This window comes from Myiozetetes cayanensis, unplaced genomic scaffold, assembly GCF_022539395.1.
Source record: "Myiozetetes cayanensis isolate MyiCay16 unplaced genomic scaffold, myiCay2020 scf15, whole genome shotgun sequence".
Classification (NCBI taxonomy): Eukaryota; Metazoa; Chordata; class Aves; order Passeriformes; family Tyrannidae; genus Myiozetetes; species Myiozetetes cayanensis.
Window position 1 is genome coordinate 9,586,347 of NW_026087159.1, and position 24,473 is coordinate 9,610,819.

At 37.9% G+C, this 24,473-nt stretch overlaps 1 long non-coding RNA gene across 1 annotated transcript in view; it reads right to left on the reverse strand.

The window, feature by feature from the left end:
* Positions 1-20,705, reverse strand: part of LOC126637565 (uncharacterized) — a 297,103-nt gene extending 276,398 nt beyond the window's left edge. Inside the window, exon 1 of the long non-coding RNA XR_007628349.1 lies at positions 20,531-20,705. This is a non-coding gene — a long non-coding RNA (uncharacterized LOC126637565). The remainder of the gene's footprint in view (positions 1-20,530) is intronic.
* Positions 20,706-24,473: the final 3,768 nt, after the last annotated feature.

The window sequence follows — 24,473 nt, forward strand, 5'->3', positions numbered from 1 at the left end:
CACAATGAATGGTCTGTTCCCAATTTATGAACAAGCCAGGCAAACTTCTCAGAGTTGTTGAATTCAAATAGACAAGTTTTACTCTCTCCTCAGATTAAGCAGAAAGCAGATAGTTTTATATTTTATTTTGACATTTTTACTATCTCTATTCTTCATAAAGAGCAAACTAAAGCAAAGCTAGAGCTAGGAATAACAGAGGATGAAACATATATCCCCAGTTTGAAGGGTCCTTGGTTAACACATGAGCTCAGAAGTTTCTCTCATGTGATGGACAGCAGAGCTGAAGGATGTCCATATGCTTGAAGATAACTGCACTAAGATTTTAATCAAGTATGACGTACAAGAATAATGCAATGACAAAGCAGAGATCTTGATTTCCATACTTGCATACAGATATTTTAATTACAAGAGACCTTAATGAGAGTTAATGAAATGTTTCCATCTCTTTAAACTGTTTTTTCAATAGAAGATGCTCTGTAAGTCCAAACTCTTGACTGGTATAAACCAGAAAGAGAAGTTTTATACTTGTACAGGTCATTATCAGGCCTGAGTTTATGGCTATACTTTCAAGAGTCTTGAAGGAATGACTGTTTCAACATAATTTGTACAAATAGTAAAAATACATTTGTAAATATGATACATTATGTTGATTTCTGATATGTAATCCAAGCAAAAGAATTTTTTTGTACCTGTTATTTGGCACAATTCCATTATAGTTTTCCATTTAATTCTTTCAAATGCTTCTTTGCTGCATTTCGTCTACCTTATACATCTCCACTCACTCAGCTTCCTTTTCATGAATCCATTACAAAAGATACTTTACCTGTCTTAACTTCAAAATACCTTTGTTTCAAAGAGAGAAGATAAAAGAAGATAAAAACCATCAGAAGTAAGCCTTGATAACAAGGCAGACTTTGAAGCTCTGATATAAATACAGCACAATGTTTTCTAACAGATTTTTAATTTAAACTCTCACATTAAAACAGAATAATTACTAGACCCAGTTGGCAACACAGGAAGAAACATGGCTTAGGTGTCTATCTCCATGGTATTACTTCCTTCCCTGCTTCTTTTACTTTAATAACATTTCAGGTGTGGTACTAAAAACTGCCACCTGTAAAAACCTTTATGAAAACATGATCAGTTCATACAAACCTGAAGTGGTCAAACAGTACAAGTTATATCAAGAAGAACACTGTGGAAAAATATGTTTGGGCTGCATTTGAATGCAGTTTACTCTAACAGGTATTTCTCAAATGTGAAAGTGGACAGATTTACCCTGATGTTCTTAAAGATCAGGAAATGTAGTGCAAAATATACTCCCAAGTAGAATACTATAAGAGCAAAGCCCTTTTGGCATTCATGTCATCACCTCACAGCTATTCATGGTCTAAATGTAATTTGCTGTCAGTAGTTATTAGGAAAACATCACATCTCTCTTGGTAACAAGAATTAAGAACATAGGTCGTGGAGGTCATGAGTTTTTAATACAACTCAAAAGTCATTAGAAATTTACATAAGTTACCTTGGATTACTTTAGAATTAAAGTCATAATTAAGGTAAGATGTAAGGTAATGTTGTCAGGTGAACCACAAACATTTGGGTAGTAAAATCATCTGGCCAATGAAAAAATAAACAGAAAACATCACATAGGAAGAATGAGAATATAGTCCACTAGGAACTTGTGCTGAACTGGGACTTCCACTGTGGACCATTAACCTCAGTAAAGCAAATGACTGCATGCTTAAATTGATTCTGAATCAGGGGGACTTGAATTGGAGTCTAACTGATTAGGCATTAATAAATTATAACAACACAGTTAACCTCTAAGGATGGTCTTAGCCCTTTGGAAGATTGAGTTCTAAAGAGCTAGATCTGATTTCAACAAGTGTGGGTACCTATCAGGTTAGTTCAGCTTAATTCACCGTATTTCTGACTCAGGAAGATAAGTAGATAAAAGTGCTAGTTCATTTTAAAATATCAATCCTACTTATTTCTTACTACTTTTTAAAACCATAAATGTACTTTGAGATAGACACTCTCAAAAATCTGTATCACTAACGTAATCAAATGAGATTTATGCTTTCAACTGTAGCAATATCAGAGTCTGAGTAGACAAGAGTGTAGGCATATAAATAAGTTAAGTTTATTCCACGTAAATGAAAATAGAACATGTGAAATGAACTGTATTGAGTCAAAGTGAAGCATAACCACTTCATCTACAATTTCTATACAGTTATATGTATAGTCACAACTCTTAATTCATGTGTGCAATTATAGTTGGTAAATACTAATATAAGCCAATATTCTGTACAACTATCTTTCCATCTGCAATTCTGGATGGAAACTAGGAAAAATGCCTGAGAATAATATCTACAAGTTGGAGGTTATGGTACTGAATAACAAGAATGACAAAGCGAAGGCAGTGAAGATCTGACTGAGTGACAACCAGTGGCAAAACTTTGGAAGAAAGGGTTGTGGAAGCAAGGAGGCAAGAAAAAGCAAAAGTATTCCTAATCACTTCCACTATGTATAAACTGATATAACGCTTAAAAATAACCAACACACTGTCATCTCACACTTCCAAATACAACTTCCCAAAGCAGTTTCTAGTGCGTGTTTCTGACAGCCATGAATCAGAGAGCTGCTATTTGGCATGAAAATCTAGAAACCAAATTGTACATTGCCAGCATAAATGTACCAAAAGCAGTGAGAGTTTGAAGATAATATGTCAGGTTGTCCACACAGTACTCTAGACAGAATATTTTGTCAAGATGTGTGTTGCATAGACAACAGAAGAATAGTTTAAAGGAATATAGCCCTTCTAGTGAAATACTTCAATGCAATTACAAATCACTTACCCATTGCTGTGGATTACCTAGTGGTCTAGCACACCTTAAATGGACAGATTCTTCAACTTATTTTTTAACCTCCCCAGAAGGTCAATGCCCTACCCATAAATTTTACTCTTCCTTCCAGATAAATGAGGCAATGACCCTATTAACTGTTTCCTTGAGTGGCTCAGTGATGGCACAGTGCTCACTTTGCAGAGCATGTTACAAATACAGTAATGATATGGCCTGACAAGCCGCTTGACTGGATGTTATTTAATGCTCACAGGGCCACTAAGTGTGCAGTGAAATTTGTGCTCATAAGATAAACTAGGCAGCATTGCCAATTGTTTCATTCAGTGGCTGGAATTCTCAGAGGAGGTTACCTAAATCATCTCAGTGCTGATGGGCCAGCAGTGTGGGCAGAGGAGAAAAGGACAGAAGCAGGGAGAGCACAAGAAAAGGAAGGGAAGGGACTCAGAGCAGACTCGAGTCAGACACGTTAGATAAATTCTGATATCTAATCTATTTGAGGGAGGCATTCTGGGGTGCTCCTTAAGTTCTGAGACACCAGCAGGAAAAGTCTGAGAAAACAATTTTCATATGCTAAGTTTATACTTATGAGTATCACAGACTGAGCTCATCACAGACAACACTGCAGGAATCACAATTGGCAATATTCCTTATTCAAAATGCCATTACTATGCTTCAGTCAACTTTCAATTTAGAACAGCCGAGGCACATTCATCATATCTCCATTGCAAACAAATCTTTGAGGTTATTGCTTTACAATGGTCATTTCTCCACCACATCACTACAATCACTATTCCACAAACATTATACATACATACCCTGGGCACGTGTCAGTTCAACAGCTTGAGGCTTTTGCTACAGAAGGCTGAAAGGAACTACCCTGGTCTTTAATAACATCTGCGAGCGCTTTACAGCGTTGCCAGGAATAAAAGCCCTTAAACACCTGGCTGAAAAATACAGAGCCTTCATTTGCATCATTTGGATGCTTTACCTTCTGCCATTCTGAGGAAAGAGTATTTTTTTTTTCCTTTTTAAACTAACTATGATGATCCTGAAATAGTAACAACAACAGAAGAAAATACGGATAGCATGTCTGGGACATTTGCCATAAATGAAGCAACAGCTGTGGAATACCCCAGGATTGGTTCCACTTGTTCTTTGATAACTGCTGTTCAGAGCAGTCAGAAAGAGCAAAAAATATGGATAACAGAAGAATGAAGAACTGTTGCTCCCTAGTGCCTAAAAAAAGTAATCCCTTGACTAGAGAGCAGAGCACTACTGTAAAGGAAAAACAATTAGGTAATCCATGTATCTGTAGCATTTAGCTCTAAGCAGCATGATATGTTTTATGGTATTCTTAACACTTTGCTCCAAGACGAAGTATTTTCAGGAACATTGACCGATACAAAATAAAAACAGCTTCCCATGTTCAATCAATGCTTCAACCACCTTGCACATAATTCGTAGATAATAGTAAAGGCAAGTGTCAGAAGCTGGATTGCACTATCTGTGTGCTTGCATTACAGTGTTTAGCAAGAATGGATTAATTTTAGGTGATAATGCATTTGAATTTAGTATTTATATTGTGAATAAATTATCACTGAATTTCAATGCATGGACTGCTTTAAATATATTTTCATTCATGTATCAAGGAGTACAAGTGCAGGAAATAGTATGTTTATCCATTCTTAAGGAATTAAGAACATAATCGCCTTGTGATTGTAAGCTGTTTTGTTCTATTTTATTTATTATTTGACATAGTACTTTGGGTTTGTACATTGGGTTATAGTGTTTTCAGGCAGAGGATGAACCTGACATAATTTTAACTATTCTAGACTACAGCTGCTGTTGTAGTCAGTAATGTGTTTATTGTCCAAACCACGAAAATTACAATGCATCTTCAACTAAAATTACTTGTTATTTGTCAAAGTCATTTAAGTATTACTCTAAAATTATCCTATTTGAACCATAATGCCTCTGTAGTGTACTTCGAAAGTCCTTTTGAGACATTAATGAGTAGTTTAAGAATTCATTAATAAAATACGTATTTTTTTTATTTTTATACATTTCAAACAAGACCTTCTGTGCTTGGCTACAGGAACCAGGACAGTGTCAGTCCCATTGCTCTGCAGAACCACATACCAAGGCCTGACCAAAGTGGACTCCTGCATTTATTTAATACTCCAAGAGTTTGACACCACTGTTCTCTCTTTCTCACACAGAGACCTCACTCTTCAGCTGTTAACCCTGGCTGGCCCCTTTGCCCACAGGAGTCAGGACACATCCAATCTCTCTGACCTCCTCTTGAGGAGAGGGCAGGCAAAGCACCCAGGAGGACCCTCCACTCAAGCAAATTTGAGATTTGCTACTTAGAGGAGGGAGCTCAGCTGTGAAAAGGTCAATGTGCCCTGCCTCTGAACGAGGGGGAGGAAAGGAAATGCACCTCAGCCCTGCTTGCACAGCCACCAGACACAGAGATCCTCTGGATCCCAGTCAGGACAACGCTGGGAACAGGCTGGCTCTGCCAGGTGCTCCCCCTGTAGTTTTACACCCCTGCAAGTGTTTGCTGGTGTGAGAATTTGCAGTGATCTGCCCCACGTCAGTGTGGGGTGCCCTGGGCTGGGTTCTCTCACCCAAACTTTAGTGGCTGTTGTTTTTGACCTTGGCAGCGTTTGAAACATCCTTCTGACACAACCAGTGGGTTCTGGCCTGTTGTGCCCAGCAATAACGAGCTCCACCTTAATGGAGCACAGATCGATTTCCCTGCCAGTTGTCAGCCCTTTCTTACTCATTTCACAGCACTACAGTAAGATCAGCAGTGCTGTAACCATGCCACCCAGATCATTGAAATATGCACTCTGATATAATAAAGTGACACACTTTGCATTTAAGCAATGGCCTAGCAAAAAAAAAAAAAATCCTGATAGTGCAGAAACAATTTCTTCTCATAAGATTGATGGCAGTATCAAGCAGGAAAAGAATAATTAGTTTTGCTCTGGTTTTATGTAAAAAGCATTACAAGCGTAAAATATTACCCATGCTGTTCATTTTAATGAGTTAAAAAATAAAAAACGTAATAATTTGCTTTTGTAAAAAAATGAAAATATCAGCAAGATCATGAGAAACTTTAATTTTTACTTTATTTTCTCTATAGAGCATGCATATCTAAGCACTATGGGTGGTTTTGACTCATTGTAATAATAGACCAGCTATGAAAATCAAGGAGTACACACAAACACATTAAAAATATTCTTAAAAACCTCAAACAAAACCAGCCATTAATGGGTGGTTTGTCAACTCCAGTACTTATATCCTCCCTAATAACATTTATCCCTGTTCAGCTTATATATAGGAATACTCAAAAGTGATGATTTCTATGAAGACAAAGATCAACATTTTTGGGGTTTTTTAATATATTTATGTGAGGACAAGGTGGTAGGAAATACACAACTTAAGGATACATGGACATGAGAAAATAAGTCACTACTGTATTCGCGTTGTCATTGAAGATTGACTTTGTTAGGTATTAGCAGAATTTTCAGACAAAAATCTTACAAGAAATTTTCAGCCCATCCACAAGACCAGAAGACTACCTAATGTCTCAGACAGTTATCCAAACAGAATAGAATCAGATCTGTTTAGGTTGGAAGAGACCTCTGTAGCATCAAATCCAACTGTTAATCCAGCACACTGAACAGTAACTCTGGGATCTAAGGATCTCTTTGTCCCATAGCACATCTGTTGTCACAGCCTGGGTGACAACGTGTTAACAAAAAGCCATTTCCATGTAGGTCTGGTACCAGAAATGAACAAGACAGCTCTTTCACCAAGTTAGAGTGCATAATCCTAAAGTACAGCTGAAGAGTCTTTTGGATCAAATCATTGTCACCTTAAAATGAACACCTGAAACTGGAAACAAAATATAGTCAAAACTAGAGAGTTAAAAGTAAAGGTGTGTATGTTGCCCAAGCTTAGGGGTTTATCCTCAGGGACCATCCAACACCTCACACAGACAATGGTGAAAACCATCCAGGAGACCAGATCAGAGAACATGGCTCTGAACTGTGACTGGTACAGAGGATGTACAGCGACAGCTCAGCAGAGACAGGGATGATGTAGCTATTATCACCCCCAAAGTGACATTTGAGTGGTGAATTCCAAAATGCAAGGGTGACAGCTCTCTGGGACAGACAGGGGGACTTGCTGGAATTCATCAGATGCAGGTCAGATCAACAGCTGCCTTTTGACACACTGGTCTTTTGTAGGTAGAGCATGTAAAGACCTCTCTCCAGTGCAGACCTCTCCTGTGCAAATGTGGAGAGATTAACATCTCTAGAACTGCCAAAAGCACGGAGTAGAAGAAAATGAAGAGTCATGAAGTTATCACACAGATTCATTAACCAAATGATTGGCGCTTTCCTATTGCTGCTGTCATGAAAAAGGACAGGAAGACAGATTCACATTTATCTTAAACACCTCATAGCAGCAATTCTCAGGGAAAGTACATCATCTTGTCTCTGAGAGATGTCTGGCGCTAACGTATTTTCAAGATAGCAGGTGCTAACTGTGGAAAGAGCAACTTCTATTAAGTACGAAACACTAAGAAAACTTGGCATTTGCCATGGGGTTTTTGTTATTTCCATTCTGAGCATAATTACAGATGCTAGAAGTGCAACCACTGAAGATCTAGATGTCAACAAACAGGACCTAAATAACACAGATAAATCGTAAAACACTAATTAAAAAAAAAAAACAAAACCAACTTTTTTAAGTTTGCAAAAAGCAAACAGTAAGTGATGGCAAAGTAATATAAGACTAGGATATTAAGACATACTTTGTATCATCTTCTTACTGACAAAAAATCATGTTCATTATCAAAAACTCATTGTACCAATAGTTTTCACCAAAACTAAGATTATAAATGACTCAGATAAACATCAAAGAGTAATGAGGAGTCCCTGATGCTAAACTTAGTATTCTAAAATACTAGAGTATTGGTACAAAGACACAGCATTTACCAGTAAATCATTTACACAGTGTTACGGACAAGCCTTCACATATGACATGCCTTTGCAGGTTATGTTTCAGGAAGGAAGCACTCCTATTTTTGATCTTTTTGCCTTCAGAAAGCTTGGCTTCTCTATACAGAATAGCCTTAAAACCTTCCCAATAGCACAAACCATGAGGTTTTACATCGAGCACAAAAAATGGTGCATTGTTAAATCGTGAGCAAGAGAGATACTACAGTTACACTGCTATCTACTGGTAGATTTCTTCTCTGTGGATCATAGGAATCTACACAGGCATGTTAGGAAATGTGGTTATTGATAAAAACCTGTGATTTTTCCCTGCATAGAAAATGACATTAAAAAAAAAATCAAAACCCAAGTACTAACAGTAATTATGCTTTTTATATGGCAAGATTACTCAGAGCCTCTAATTAACTGCAGGGTTGCATCTTACTGAATGCTGCTTGGAAGTACACGAAGAAATGGCTCTTTTTGAGTAGCTTAAAATCTAAACAGACAGTTGACACAAGAAGCAGGAAGAAAAGATGGGAAGAGTCTACTGTAGACAATTAAACTGACACAGAAACATATGTGAAAATACTAAACACATATGGAGAACACTTACTAGAGTTAACAAATGAGAAAAAGGGCTCAATGAGAAACAAAGAGAAATAAAGCTGAGAATTGTTGCTCTCCTCCCTGCCACTACCAACACACAATTCTACTTCATTTTCCCTCCAAGGTAAATGAGTCAGTGTGGCAGGAACATATGCCACAAAAACACTAGTGTAGTAAGAGCACTTGCAGTGACAGAGTACTAAACAAAGAAATTCAGGATGCAATACCAGTTTCTCCAGCAAAAATTACCCCTCTTTCCCTCTTCAGAGCAGCCACAGACCTTGGTTTTCATGAGAGCATAAAAGAAACTGCCACAGATAAACTTTGGAGCTACAGCTCACTCTTCTCTCAACAGTGCAAGCACCCAAGTCAACACAGCAATACAAATCACATGGTGAGATTTTTAGGGTTGTCCTGTGCAGGGCCAGGAGTTGGGCTCAGTGGTCCTTGTGGACCCCTTCCAACTCAGAATATTCTATGATAATAAGAGCAGCACCCCAAGTTCTGCATAAGTGGCCTGGTGTGCAGTGCTGCTGGACAGAGTTCACTGTTCATCTGTTCAACACTTTCAGAAATAAAGGATGTGCTTCAAGAGGCTCAAGGAAAGTTCTCTTTGAAAAGCCCAAGTAACACCTGACTGTTGTCAGGATGTTTGTTCTCTCCTTTCCTGCATTCATCTCCATTCTGCATTCTGTCCTCATCAGCAAGTTCATGTAGCCTAACAAAAAATGCAAGAAGCTGGCATTACCGAATGTATTTTTAATGCCTCTGAAAAGATTAAAAGTAATTATAAGGTATATTGGCACTTGGCTGCAATTTGAGTAATCACTCGCTCTATCTCTTTGCCTGCAATTCTCTAGCATGACTGTTCAGCACCAGCAGCTCGTGGAGTCTGGTGTGAACCCAACACAGATGTTTTCCAGTAGTTAGACTGTGACTGTGACCAATGTCTCCCAACAGGAGCCTGTTCTAGTGCCAGAAAGACTGAAGCTAATGCAAAGTCAGACTGGCTCAGCTTTGTGTCTCACAATACTGCTGAGCCTTGTCTTTGGACTTAATTTTTTCCCATGTTCACAATCACTGTGGTCTATAAAACTGTCACATCTTAACACAACTATTGTATTCTTCACACTTGCAGCAAAAATAATTACTTCAAAAAACACGGGTTAAGACCCATGTCTCTCTGAAGTAAGACAGTTTATCCTAAATCAATTCAAGCAATACTCCTTGAGATAAATTTATGTGAAAGTTTGTCAGCTGTGTGATTCAAGCTATAGATTCTTAATAGGGAAGAACTGAATCTCTTTGAGGCACAGGCAGAGATTTTGAATGGTGTAAGAGGTGACAGATATGAAGAGTAATTCCTATTCTTTCAGTCTTCTGTAATCATGCATTTTTCTGATAGTGAACAGTATATATTCCCTAATCAATCAGTCACAGCACTTTGTTTTTCTCCATCATACAGTCATTCTCTACATTATGCTAAAAAAAAAAAAAAAAAAAATTGAATTTTCAAGCTTCAAGGAAGAAGAATACCGGAATTTAAAGTTTTAAATTAGTATCTTAAAATATTTCTCCCAAAACTCAAGGTTTCCCTTACTTACTACCTTTTCTTAAGCATTCTAACTGCCAACAAAATCAAGTCTATCTTGGCAATAATATTTTGAGAGCATACTTAAGGGTGTAGGGGCTGGTTTTGTTTCTGTATTAGCCTTTGAATCTTGCACAGAGATATAGTTATTTTCTGAAGGCAATGAACAAGGTTGCTTTCCACTTTAGCAGGAATTGTCTTATCATCACTGGAATTGACTGGCTTAGAAAGTATGCAGAGAAAATTATTCCTTCTCTGAGTCCCATTTTGAGAGGAACATGTGTTCAGACAACATAAGAACAAGTTTTAAAAAAGTAAAATGGAATATCATTCTGGAATAAGACTATTTCTTGTTAAAAATTCCTTCATGATCACCTTCAATCATGCCCTCTAAAAGAAAACATCTTTGCTCCTCGCCACTGCCTGCCTAAATGTTGTCCATTAACTAGACATAACCAGTAGCTCAGCAGTAAAATCAAAAGATATACAATTCTTAATATCGAAGGTGAAGAAAATATCATCCAGTGAAAACTCAGAGAGGGGGAAGAAAAAAAAGAGCATGGAGCATGTTGGTTCTAAGAATTCCATCTCAGCAATACTACTCTGTGACAATAAAACCACAATTTAAACCCACAATTACCATTTGACAGTTTTTGAGGAACTTCAGTTATTATCTACTCTCAGAGCTAATCCAGTGCCCTCAGGCATTATAGAATTTCTCAACTCATTTCATTGTAGAATTTCTACTGCAATATCCTGGAAGTGTGCAGGTAGGGGGATCAGAGACAATAAGTATTCTGCAAGCAGAAGAATTGGGTTCTCCCCCTAGTTTATTGGGCTTACACTGATGTGGATCCCAATGTAGAACCTTGTGAGGAATGGGATAATCTTACAGTACAACACAAGAGCACAGTGGAGTCAGAAGTTTGTCTTTCAGGGGGCACCTTTTCTCACTCCAGCAGCACACCACTCTGTAAGAACATCTATCAGCTGTGGAAGGGTTCTCCTAACCTCGGAGACTCTCCTGGAAAGATGTCTGCTTCCAACACAGAACACCCTTGGATGTGAACCCATCATGGAAAAACTGGAAATGGCTACAAAAATATCAATCCTTTGAGGTGACAAAGCTGCCTGTGGAGACTTGAGGCTGAAAGATCTTCAGGCTGGGTTTAAAGATAGCCTTAAACATACGAGTGGGGGATTTGGAGCTTCCTTCCATGTAGTGACAGCACTGGATGCTTCTCAGGAACGGGCTGACTTACAGTTTCAGCTGTGCAAAATTTAGCTCTACTACAAACTTTGCAGTAAAAGTTAAATTTTATGTGACTTGTGGCAATTCTCTTCTGCTTAAATGAATACTTAAAAGGGGTCATTTGTCATGCTTGTATTGGTCTTGCTTACACTAATATTTCTCCTCCTCTTTCCCTTTCATTGGGAACCTTTTTGTTTGTCTTCATGGTTTTCCTTTCTTCATCCTAGTCTCCTTTGTGTTTGTCATGTACATTTGTCACTCTTCCCCTTTTCTCCCAACCAGCCCGTGCCAGCCATACTGAACAGACTGTTCAGACAAAGAAATTCCTCCTGTTCCACACTCCCTGATTTCCCACACCAGAGAAGGGATGCTGTTTTCCAAAGTACCACTCCAGCTCAGCAAGGAGGAAGTGGCTAACACCAAGAGCAGCAAGAAATTAATGCGAGTTCATTATGAGGAAAAAAACCCCAAACAGAGCACCCAACATCTGCAAAGCTAAAATTTCAGATCAGCACGATGGGAGAGATGACAATTTTATGGGAGTCCATTAATATGTTAAGGAAAATTCTCAAATAAAAAAAAAAAACTTGCATGACAGCAGTTCAAGCCTGCTTTTGCTCTATTTATGACCAGCATGGGGTCCACTTGGATTCAAGCCACGGGATTTGGAAAAATCAGATTAAAAGTAGATTGGCACGCAATATTTTAGCAGAACAAATATGCAGGAAGGTATTTGTAGGATATGCCCTTAGAGGCAGAATAAAAAGAGAATATGTCTGTGAGCATAAGCTGCATTATCAGTGCCACTACAACACTGCAGCTCTTCCCAGTCTGACAATGCTGTTCTAGCAGTTTACGACTTGTGCTGATTTCTCCTGCCTTCATTACAATACAAGTAAGCTGAGATTGAACCACACACGAACCTGGAAATGTCTGAATTATAGAACTCGTTTCAATATTGGCCTTTCTTTTTAAATGCTCAGAAGCACTGAACATGATTGCTCTTGAGGCTGGCTCCCTTCAGTCACTGGCAGGCAGGTTGGATTTTCCCCTTTAAGACAAAGGGATCTCTCTAGCTCAAAGGCTGGGTAGGTTGGGTTTTTTTCAGAACACCATTAAAATTGTCTCCAGAATATGACAATTCTGAGAAATGGACACGTTTGTTTGCAACCTAAAAATATTTATCTAACTCTTTAATTTACTAAGCACAATCAAGTCTCTCAGTCACTTCTTATAAAATTCTTCCCATTCTTCTGAAATCGTAGTTACCTTTCTTTCTGCCTGTTCCCATTTGAATTCACCTTAATTAAAAACAGGCCAAGAAAACCATTAAAAATATCCTAGATTATTGTTTCTGCAGGATCTAGTTGAGGTACTTGTTATTTCCTTTGCTAATGCAAATATCTCATCCAGCACAGCCTAAGATTGTATTTGCCCTTTTCATTGATGTGTTGCACTGGTGGTTTGCAGTCATCCTATGACTTTCTCCTCCTCTGTCATTTCCAATTAACAAGCTCCTAGCTTATAACAGAAATGTATTGTTTTTGTACATGATCTTGCACTTTGTCCTATTGAATTTCATTCAGCTACGATTACTGTAGTCCTCAAGGTCATTTTATTCTTCCTGTGTGGGAATTCTGAACTCTCTGTGTGACAGGGCCCACAAACTTTTTGGGCTTCAGAAAAATTGCTTTTGCCAATTTCTTTTTTTTTCAAGGGAATTACAAAAATTTTTTAAACAAGATATTGCAGGAACATTTCTTGAGGGACTGACACATAACCCCACTACCATCCTTTTGGCATAACCTCAGTGTGTCTCCAGCAGATTACAGTAATGGATATCATCACTGCAATGACTTTGAAGTACTTTAAGTAAAATTTCAGAACAGTGTGGTCTTTCTTTCTGAAAAACAACTGTAGTTTCTAGAGACAGGTAGGCATTTTACTTACCCAAGGTATCAGAGGTTTTATGCATTTTTTTACATTTCTGGCAATCTCCATACAGCATACTGCCTGAACTAAAGTGATCATACTTAAAACTCCACAGCAGTGCAGTTGTGACATTTCCACACAAAACAGGTAATGTGAACTCTTGCTTGGAGATGTAGCCAGGTATGAATTGACTCACTTATGTACTGGGCACAGAGCAGCTGCTTCATTGATCACCAAGAAGTTACCACAATAAAAACATATAGCTTTAATGGCAAATATAACTTAGGTAAGTCTAACTTAAAAGGCAAGTCTAATTCATCAATTTATGGCACTGGACACCTCCTCTTGACTAAGTATCCTAGCTCTAAGACACTGGAAAATTGAAATATAAACTTGAGTGATGAACAAACCAGTGCTAACCCCATGAAAATCAAGTCTTAGCCTATTCCTGATGATCAATCTATATGTGTTACAAAGAAATAAATTTTTTTGGTTTTTTCCTCCTGCTTTTGAGTTTTCCATCTCAAAGGTTTGAAAGATGACCTATATTAGAACAAGTGTTTTCATATTTTTTACCAGACAGCTTAGAAATACTTAGAAAACAATCCAATTGATACTCATCGGGACTTCAGTAACATTAGCCACACAACCAGCAATAATGAAAGAAAGAATGAAGAGTGGAGAAGGACCCTTTTACTCCTTAGCTGGAAGATTAGAAGCACAAAAACTACTTGTAAATTTTACCCTTGGGTTTATTTAAGCAGTTGTAATTTAAAAAAAAAAATCAGGAGTCAATTTCTATCCCGCAGGAAAGTATCAGTGAAACGGTTGTTCTGCTGTTACATGGTACAGAAATACAGTGTGTGGGAGCAGGTACTGCTACTGTGCAGAGCAAAAAACCAGGACCTTGTGAGAATCCTTTCTTCTTGTCGCTTCTGCCTCTCAGCATCCTTCTTCTTCTAGAAATACTTATACAAACATGCAACTTTTTACCTCGGACTTAGGCATCACCTTCAGTCCTCGTTCTGACCACATATACTTTTGGGAGGCTACAGGACACATCTACACTAATCCAGCCCTGGAACTCACACTGATCACACAAAGATACAGGATATACACCATGCAGACCTATTCACCAGTTCTTAACATCTCTTTTCCTAAATGTTACGGAACATTTAGCAATCTCTGTTTCTCATGGCATTTGCTGGACTCTGCTCTTGCATACTGTGCTGCTGCTCAAAATGTAAATGTAGCTCCAAAATATTCCAAAATAATTAGGCAAACTTCATGAACTTCAAGTAAGAGTGTAATTAACTGATAGCAAAGTGGGAGAATTGGAGCTTTTCCAAGAGCCTCCTGGAGCACTCACCTGAGTCTAATAAGCAAAACCCTTCCAGTATCACATCAAACTCTAAGCACATTAGTGCCAAAGATTGTAATGTGAACACTGTTTCTGAAAATCTAAATAGTCTTAAAATTAAGCACAGAATTTCCTATAATTTTAAAATCTTTCCTCTGTTTGTTTTACATTTTTCATACACATAATTGGAAGAATTGGTTTCAAAAATTTTATGAGATCTACAAAAGTTCTCTGCAAAACACTATATATTTAGATTTTTAATAACTAAGTATTACAGTTCCCTGTCAAATTGTCTCATGTAATTTCAGAGAGGAAAGTCACACAAAGAGAAAGACTATTCAGACTTAATACAAAAAGAGAAACAAGCTCTGGGAGTGTATGTCCTACTGTAATGCTCCTCAAAATTGCAAATAGTCATGGTAGTAAAAAATGTTTAATGTCTTGGGCTATTGAAGCTTATTTCTGTCAGCTCATACTATTGGATCCTTGGTTTTAAGCATATACAAATGAAGAAAAAGAGGTGGGGGGGGGAAGAAAAGAAGACTCAGATGCATAAGTGACTAAATCTTGTTATTTCCTACTCAACAACCACCAAAGAGTCATTTGCAAATAAGCAATCTACTATTGCTTGTGCCCTAAGAGATACTGTGTTTTCTTTTTCTCCTGAGGGTATCCTGCCACCTGAACCTGTTTTTTGCTTTATTTTGTTTTTTGAGGGGGTGTTTAAGCATATAGTTAAGAAATGTTCATACAAACATCTTTACAAAAGCCACATTCACAAGAAAAGCACTGACTAGCAATCATGTTTTAGATGACTCACAACCCAGTTGACTTTCTGGGCTGTGAGCACACATTGCTGGGTCACACTGAGCTGCTCATCCACCAACACCCCCTGGTCTGCATCACAGCTGCTCTCAACCCATTCTCTCCCCAGCCTGTGTTTGTGTTTCAGGTTGCCCCAACCCTTGTGCAGGACTTTGCACTTGGCCCTGTTGAACCTCATGAGGTTTTCAGACCCATCTGCCCAGCCTGTCCAGGTCCCTCTGGATGGCATCCCTTGCCTCCAGCCTACTGACCACACCACACAGCTCTGTATCACTGGCAAATTTGCTGAGGGCGCATTGTACATGTACCTTGAAATTTCTTTTTTATTTCTGGTATTTCCTCTTTATTTGGAGAAATAGCATCATTTTCTGAGCTAGGTAAAATTCAGACTAAAGAATCATGTAAGCCCGTGTCTGTTTATTTCTATTTTTCTTTCTAAATTACTCAGATTACGTATTTAACTTTTAAGGTGGTTTTTTTTTTTTCTTTCCTGACAGCATTGTATGTGGACCTCATTAGATACTGACCTAAATCCATCTCTCTTCATTTCATTGTAGCATGGCAGATTTTGTGATGGTTCTAATCAGCCTTAGTAGAGCTGCCCACCTCAATTCCATTAAGGAAAAGTCAACACATGCACACTTGCACCCTAAGCTATTGATAATTTCTGGATAAAACAAGCAAAGCCTACAGAGATAAAACAGCTGTCCCACTTTATAAGAAATATAATTTTATATCTAGCTTGTTTCTTTCCTTATTTTTTTCCTGACGACTGAAAAGTAAAACAATTAAATAGAGTACAACATTAAATAAACCCAGAACTTTAAATAAACTTACTAAAATAGCAAGTTTTTATCTTCCAGTTCATTTGCTGCGTCTCTCACCATTCAGTTCTGCTTTCCATTTTGAACTCTGAATGAGGCTGAGGATGTTGAGAAGGCCAAAACATCCCAAATTCTACCTATCCTAAAAGTGACCTATATCAAAACTTCCTCATTCTAAACACAGCTACTACGACTATTGAATCAGATCAGGGCTGTCATAATTTCAGTTAGGAAAAAAGAAAGTTTAAAAATATATTTTGTTTTAAATTATTATTTAAACATTAGTATTGCATGAAGTGTCTTTTAAAAAGCACTTGGTATTGCTTGGGAGTTTCAGGGGAAAAAATAAAATTCCCACATTCTGTCTGAAGTGTAGCCTCATAGGTATGATAAACCCAGCTCCAGCATCACAGCCTTTCCACATCAAAAGGCACTAAAAGAGAAAAAATTATTTAATGAGTCCCTAGCTGCTACAAAAGTGTGGGACAGATAAAGAAGTTATATAACAGGAAACCTGCAGTCAGAACAAATACCCATCCTCAGAATTTGCTGCTGTTGTTACTTTAGTTAACAGTCAGTTTGTTAGAACATTAATGGTCCAGCAACCCACAAACCAATAGTTAATTGCTGGTAATGATTGGTTTCTTGGGGATTATTGCTTAAATAAATCTCAAAAGTTGTGTGCTGTTAAGTAACTTAGTATTTTGTTAAAGTTGGCAGTGAATTCCAATGGTTAGTTAGTGTTAGTCAGCCTTACCATTAATCCTGATCCCTTGAGTCCAACCATTAATTCTAATCCCTTGCATACGTCGAAAGCAAAGTACAAAAGTCCCTGATTGTCTCCAAGTGTTCATTTGGAAAAATGTTACTGGATATCTTGACAGTGGAGAAAGAAAAATCCAGTCTCATCCTGTCATTCATGCTCACAGTAAAAAGAAGACATGCCTGAGTGCAGAAATGTCTGTTCAGTGTAATCACAACTGTGAGGTTGTTTGGAAATCCTCTTGTATAAATTTGCAGTCATCATACATTACTGGGACTGTGTGTTTAGTGTTTTGCTTCCAAAAAAACAATGAGGTTATTAAAATTAACTAAACCTAGATCAAAAGATAATGGCCACTCTGGGGACCCATAGTAATACAGAATTATATCAACACCCAGACTTTCATACATTGCATTTTGATAGTCCTTATACTAACATCAAACTCCCCAGTCAATTTTTTGATTTATCAAAATGTCAAAAAGCACCAAGAAAGATCAATTAGTTTTATAGTGGCACCTTTTCTTTTATGTGTCAACAGATAAAACCCTTGCAAAAAATTTGAGGCTTCCTCCTCTGATTTCCAATGGCACTGGGAGTCCCAGTTCTCCACCACATGGATGCTGAACAGAGTAGTTCTGGAAACTAATAGAGAGATAGGGAGCCTTGGTCAAAGCCACCAATGTAAGGGGGTACCCACATATTGCAATGCAACAATCAACTATGTTTGATATCTCTGGAAGTCAGATATTTCTGGGTTTACATGTAAAAAAAAAAACCAAACAAACTGCAGAACCAGTTGCATCATTTCTGCTGAAAAGGCTTAAGATTCGTGCAGCAGTAAATTCAATCTACTTTTAGGCACAAACACATCGTAGATTTTCTGTCAGTGACTCTTGAGCTCCTGAAGGATCTTGTTAAAGGTTTCACATTTTCCCCCCATGGACAGGACCATCCCACATCCCCACTAAGCTCTCTGCAGTAAAGGGAGTCTCTTTTAGGGTAGGGATGAAGCATAAAGATTTCTACTATGTGTTTTATGATTTAAAACATTTCATAGTCATGCAGTGTTTGTTCAGCAGGATTTTAGTAGAGTAAGCAACAGGTAATAAACCCAGAGAAATAATTAAAGTTAAATTCGTAAGCTACAAGGTGAACTAGAGCCACAAAAAACCCCCCCAACCAACCCAAATCTACATAAAGCACAATTAATGTGAATGAGGATAATCTGGAAAAATTCAGATCTCCAATATGTTTCCAAGCAGGCAGCTGCCAGGACCTGTATTTACCTATCAGTAAACTGAGGCATAGAAAAGTAGTGACCTGCAAGCAATACCAAGGCAAGAAATCTACGTATCCCAATGTACAGTCCTCATGATCCCTTTCAGTCAGAGAAACCTACAAAATGTATCAGTGAATGAAAAAATAATAAACTTTCTCAAGCCAAAATTCAAGGCCCCAGTCAATTAATAACTTTTTTTGAAAACATCTGAACATTTCTGTATATTCCAAGGGTAAGCATTTGGACTGGAGGTTAAAAAAAAAATGAAACAAATAAGAAAAACAAACAAAAAAGAAACCCCAAACCCCTCACCAACCAGCTGTAATTTACCTGAAATGTTTCTGAAGCCTGAATTTTATAAGGGTTTTTATTGAAACAGGTTGATGTGTTCAACTTACTTAACTTTTTCTCTTTAAAGTAATGATTCACTTAGTTTTATATCAACCTGTTAAAAAAAACCCTGAAGGGCATGGGTATAATTTCCTTCATCACAAATTTCATATATCAAGAGAAATTAAAGGAGTCAAGGCATCGCTTTCCCATTGCAGTTTTCTTCCCATTTTGGTTGCTAATTGAAGTGGTACTTTCCAAGTGTGAATTCTCTGAAGCATTGAACATCTCAGAGGTTAAAACTGCTCTCACCTGCTGACAGGTCCTCTAACCAGTGCTGGTCACTGACTAGATCTCACCTCTATTTCACAGCTGTAATTTTCAAAGCTATTTCTTTTTTACCTCCTTAGCTTTTATTGCTATCAGACACAATTCTCATTTTCTAAGAACTGTTTTTTTCATTATGCTCATCAGAAAAAAGGCTACGGATTTAGACATCCTCAGTAGTTTTTCCTACAGATAAGAGTCACAAGATACCTTTAAACAAAATATATGGAGCTATTTCTGCATAGAGCAATTACATACAAGAAAAGGTTGTGCAGGTACTGAGAGAGCTCTGCTATTATCAGTATTTATTTTTTTATTACAGCAGTGGCACGTAAGCTCTGAGTGTTTTGAACATTGTTTTCAGGTTTTCTTGCAAGCAACTGAATCCTTAGACGTGCTATATTTACCCACACCACTGCTTGCACTTTGAAAATACGTACAGATTTTTACCCTTAAGAATTCCCTGTCACCGGTCTGATGTATAGAAGAAAATGTTAAAGCTTGCAAAAGTTGGCCTTAGATTCCTTTAACTGCTCAGAAGACAGCAACTTAAACTGATCACACAATGAAACTGAGTCTCAAGACACCATGGTGACCCAGGCAGGATTGACTCCTAACCCAAGAACTTACGCAAATGCTACTCCTGCTTTTAGTAAACTCATTCAGTCCCATCCCTGTTACAACATACACAACACAGGTTGAACAAATGTCACCTAACCATTCATTCCTGTGAGTGAACACAAATAAAAGTGCAAGGAGGAAAACACTGCACAACAGGATCACAAAGCCCAAACACAACTCTCACTTCCTCCTCACTTTCCTCTCTGTCCTGTAGTACTAAGGCAGATGAAACAAGCACGTGTGACCCAGGGCTCCATCCCACCCCATCCCTCAGGCACCTGAGGAGATGCCCGCATTCCCACAGGCTCACAGCAGGCAACACTGTACAGCAAACACCGTAATCACTCACTACAATTACTGCACAAATTATTTGTTAGCAGGGATATTAACCTGCCACACAAGACACGGCTGCCTCTGGAAAGTTTGGAGAAGTCTTAATAAAATATGCATAAGTAACTATGAAAATATAGTAGATAACTCTCAAAATAACTTTGAATACAGTAAAGCATATCTGCTGACTTTCCAGCACAAAAAGAATTTATGGTAATAAGTTTTGGAAAGTAATGCAGCCCTGTTGCTAAAAATGCAGAGCAGCTGCTTCAGTTATTATAAAATGGCTAATTTTTACTCATTTGTGACATGGTTTCGTAGACGGGTAACAGCTGCAGTTTCACCCAGCTGCATCCTGATGCTAAATGCACACTTTAAGCCGTCAGACCAAAGTATAGATTGCTTTACTTTACAGCACTAAGTACCAGTGTCTTTCCAAGAAATACCCTGAAGGTCATTGGCAATTAAAGCTCCCCAAGGTCTCTTTCACTCGGGGAGTGGTGACTAGCAGACACAAAGTCTCCCGAAGTCAGACATGGTATAGCAACATAGCAAGTAGTAACTGAGCTGCATGGATTTAAAAGGATGTTGAAAGGGCTTCCTACCTGGTACAAGTTGCTACTCCCCCTCACAGCCTGGAACCCTAGGTGCTGGCTCTTCTCCTTAATTGCTGAGGTAACACGAATTTCTCTAGTAAGAAGTGGGGGGAAAAAAAAAAAAAGAAGAAAAAAAAAAAGAAAAAAGAAAGGTTCTATTGGCTGCTGCCTCCTTCTTAAAAAGGTTACTTCAAATGCCTCTCTCGCTCCCTATTTATTTTCTCTCCCTCCCAGAAGAGCAGTTTAGAGGGAGAGTAACGGAGTGTTTATCCTGGCTCTGAGGATGCACGCTTGTGCGATAACTGCCTGCTCCCTGCAGTATAGCCGGCATGATGTGATGTGCATACTAAAGCAGTTTGCATTAGGCAAGGCTTAGCAGAGCCAGCTTCCCAGTCTCCACCTTCTACATCACAGAACGAGCTCTCTTCCTTGAAAATAGTGGGGCTGTAATGACGAGACTGTAGGGCTCTGGTTATAGTATAAATGCATTTTCTTTGAAAATAGTCTTAAGGATAAGGTTATATTTATGTATCACCTGTGAAAACACAGAAACAGCTATAACTGAAAATGCAATACAGTCGTACAAATGTGCAAAAATTCCCTGTTGTTTGCTGTCATAAGACAGATGATACTAAAAGCAAAAACTAATGAGACATCTCCAGTTAGGAAACATTTATCTGCTGCCATCTATCAAACAAGCAAAGGCGTAAATAAATAAATAACGCCCCGAAGAACAGAGGCTTGAATGTCTACAGGCTCAAAGATAAATGCGTGATATTTATACGCTATAGTCACGACTGAACAACAGATACATTATGAACAAGAATTAGCTCTAAAGTACTACATTTATCATAAATCTGAATAAATATTAGAGAAGGGCTCAAGCTGTAAAGCCCTGATTTGGATTTTGAACACTCCACAGCTTAGAAGTGCCTGAATCTGGGGATTTGCCTCTGGCCTCTCTGTCTGTATTAGCTGCTCATGCACACACTTATGGAAGTACACAAAATAAATAAGACAATACACGATTATGTGAAAAATCCCACTGCTTGCCCAGGCATAAGGGTACAGGAGGGAATGCTGGTATGTGAGCTGCTTATACTTCTCCATTGTTTTTAAAATCAGGGATTCAGTTCTTAGTTAGGAAGCATTTCAAAAATTGCTCCTTTCTTGACTTCAGGGGAGGAGCTCAAGACAGAGCAAAGCTTTGGGGCCCAATTTTTCCCTTATGAATAGATAGCTGAATGCTTATATTGTTGATTGTTTATGCAAATTAAGTTTCTTATTCAGCATATCCAGCTCATGTTTCTTTCCTGAATTTTGTTTTTATTTTATTGAGTTTGCTTCTTTCTGGTGGAGTAAAGACAAGGTTCAGTCTGACTGACAAGCACTCAGTCAACACTGCTCCACTTCCATAGGCAAGAGATGTTGCTGCCCACTTGTCATTTGCTTTCCTGTAACAACAAAGCCAGTAACTAATGAAAAGAGTCATAAAAACATTGAATACCTTGCATGAATCACTATCAAAAACACCATACAGACTTATATCTAAAGTTCCTTTAAAGGATACATAGAACCATATAATCTGGACTATTGCACATCTTGTTAAACTAACTGGGCTCTTTCTCCTTTTTGGGTCATGCTGAGCACTCATAGGAGCATCAGGAGTCACCAGGGACACATTTCTTCCTTCCTGCTACCCCAGGCTTGACCAGCCTAGGTTAAGAACTTTGCCTGAATTCTCTGTATATTCAGAGTAATTTTATGGCCAAATATTCTTTGCCTCATATTCAACTTTTCTACAACTAATTTTTCTCCCTCCATGGAGTTTACCTATCTGGCATATTTATGAAAGGATCAGCTTTGGATAGGTGATTTAAGGAAACCTACTTTAGATTTTTCCTTGTGAGTCATATAGTATAACAAATTTATAGCTGAACATCCACATAATGAACTCCCCTTTCATTTCAACATCTTGACTGAAAGTTGTCAAAAAAGTTTTTGAAATATCATGTTAAAGCAAACCAAACCAAAAACTCCACACTTGAATTAGTACCACTACCAGAGAATAGAATTATAAGCCAGGTTTGTAGTCTGTGTGAAAAGGCTTTAGTTGGATAAAGTATTCATGGGAACATCACTTACACTGGAAATGATGCACAGATGTGTGAAGAGGCAGAGAGGTGCACAATGATACATCTGTATTATTCACAACAGCAAGTAGTGAAGCTTTACAACCTTACAAGATGAAAGATGACAAAAGAACAGTTACTGGACTGTTTCTTCTCTTTTTCTATGTACAGCTTTGATAGCTATTAAAAGATGATGGGTTTTGCACACTATCAATTATGAAGCTTGAAATCTCTATTCCAAGTATAGTCTAAATTGATTCAAATATTATCATTGTGGATACTAATAATGTAAGTTAGAAACTTCAGGAATTAGCTGCAAGACTTAACCATTATTTTATGCATTTTTGTTGGAGACCCAGCCTGTCACTTTGAAGATATCCATCAAAATACCTATATCAAACACACATACGTATGTGCACACACGTGTGTATAAATATTTTTTAATTGTCATTAAATTTTCGAGGGAGCACTCCACTATCCACAGTCAGCTAAAGAAGGCTTGAAAAGAATGTGTTTTACATATATGTAATTGCTGCCAGGAGTTACTCAAAAGGCTAGCAATGGGAAAAAAATTAAACCGCCTGTAGCCAATTTTAATAAAACCTGTTATTCTTCCTATCCTATGACAGACATGAGTTCTGAGTGAAAAAGAAGTAACATTTGGCTGGCTAAAAAATCTTTACAGACAACTCTGCCAACAGACATTACACATTAACATTGACAATGTCTGATGTTCATTGTGCAAACATTCTCCTTGTGTTTCAAGTCGGAGCCAAAAGATATTTTATGGCTTACATAAAGTTTAGTGGCAGTAGCAGAGGCATATTTTTATGGACAGTAGAGTAAAAGTCCTCCTGTTCCTGAAAAGGCTATTGGGAAACAGCTGGCAGTCACTGGCTATTGAGAAGTTCAGATATCGGAATGCAGTAAAAATATACCTGTCACTCTCAGGCTCGCCAGGACAGACACAAGCACTGGGCACTACACAGTTTTCTAGGCACTAATCACGCCTTCCAAGAAAACTTTAGGAGTTCAGTTACTGAAATGAAATGGAGGTAAGTTTGGCTGGATATCATTTTGGGGGTGGGAAGGGAATGGGAAGGAACCATTCTAAAAATTCTGATTCTTTTGAAATACAAAGGTCAACTGCTCACTATCTAAAGCTGAAAGCTACTCAGCTGTATAGGTCAACAGAAACACAAAGGCTTTTCAAAAAGTGTTTTCTGCCTTACCGGACGAAAGAAAGAAAAAGTGCATTTTCAAAATGAAAATAAAGTCTTAAAAAAATCCAAATTCATAAAAGTTTGAATCAAAAGGTTAGTTCTAAAATAAAAGGATATTACCCATAGCAATGTTCATGTTATTATCTTACATAGGTAGGCTTTAATCATTGCTTACCAAAATATAATATGTGTTTTCCAGACATTCTGGTGCTTCCTTCCTTCTTGCTGTTTAATTTTAGGAAGTCTTTTTGCAGAACAGTAACATCACCATTCCATGCTGACAAACTTTATTGACAATAATTTCAATGCAGGATAACCAGAAAAGCTTGGCACATCATTACAGACCAAGAACTGGAAGTGGGGCAAGGACACAAAGCTGGTCTGACTCCTCACTGGCTCAAACTATGAGATGTTTTTAATGATGACACAATACTCTGGCCTACCAAAGAAAGTAAAAAGCTTTCAAAGACACACTAGAAAAGTCTGTTTTGCAGCTGACACATGACCAGCCTAAAGATTAAACTGATTGATATTCATGAATAGGAAAAAAAAAAGATAGGAAAAAAATGCTGCTTTTTGGCTCTCATATTGAGTTTG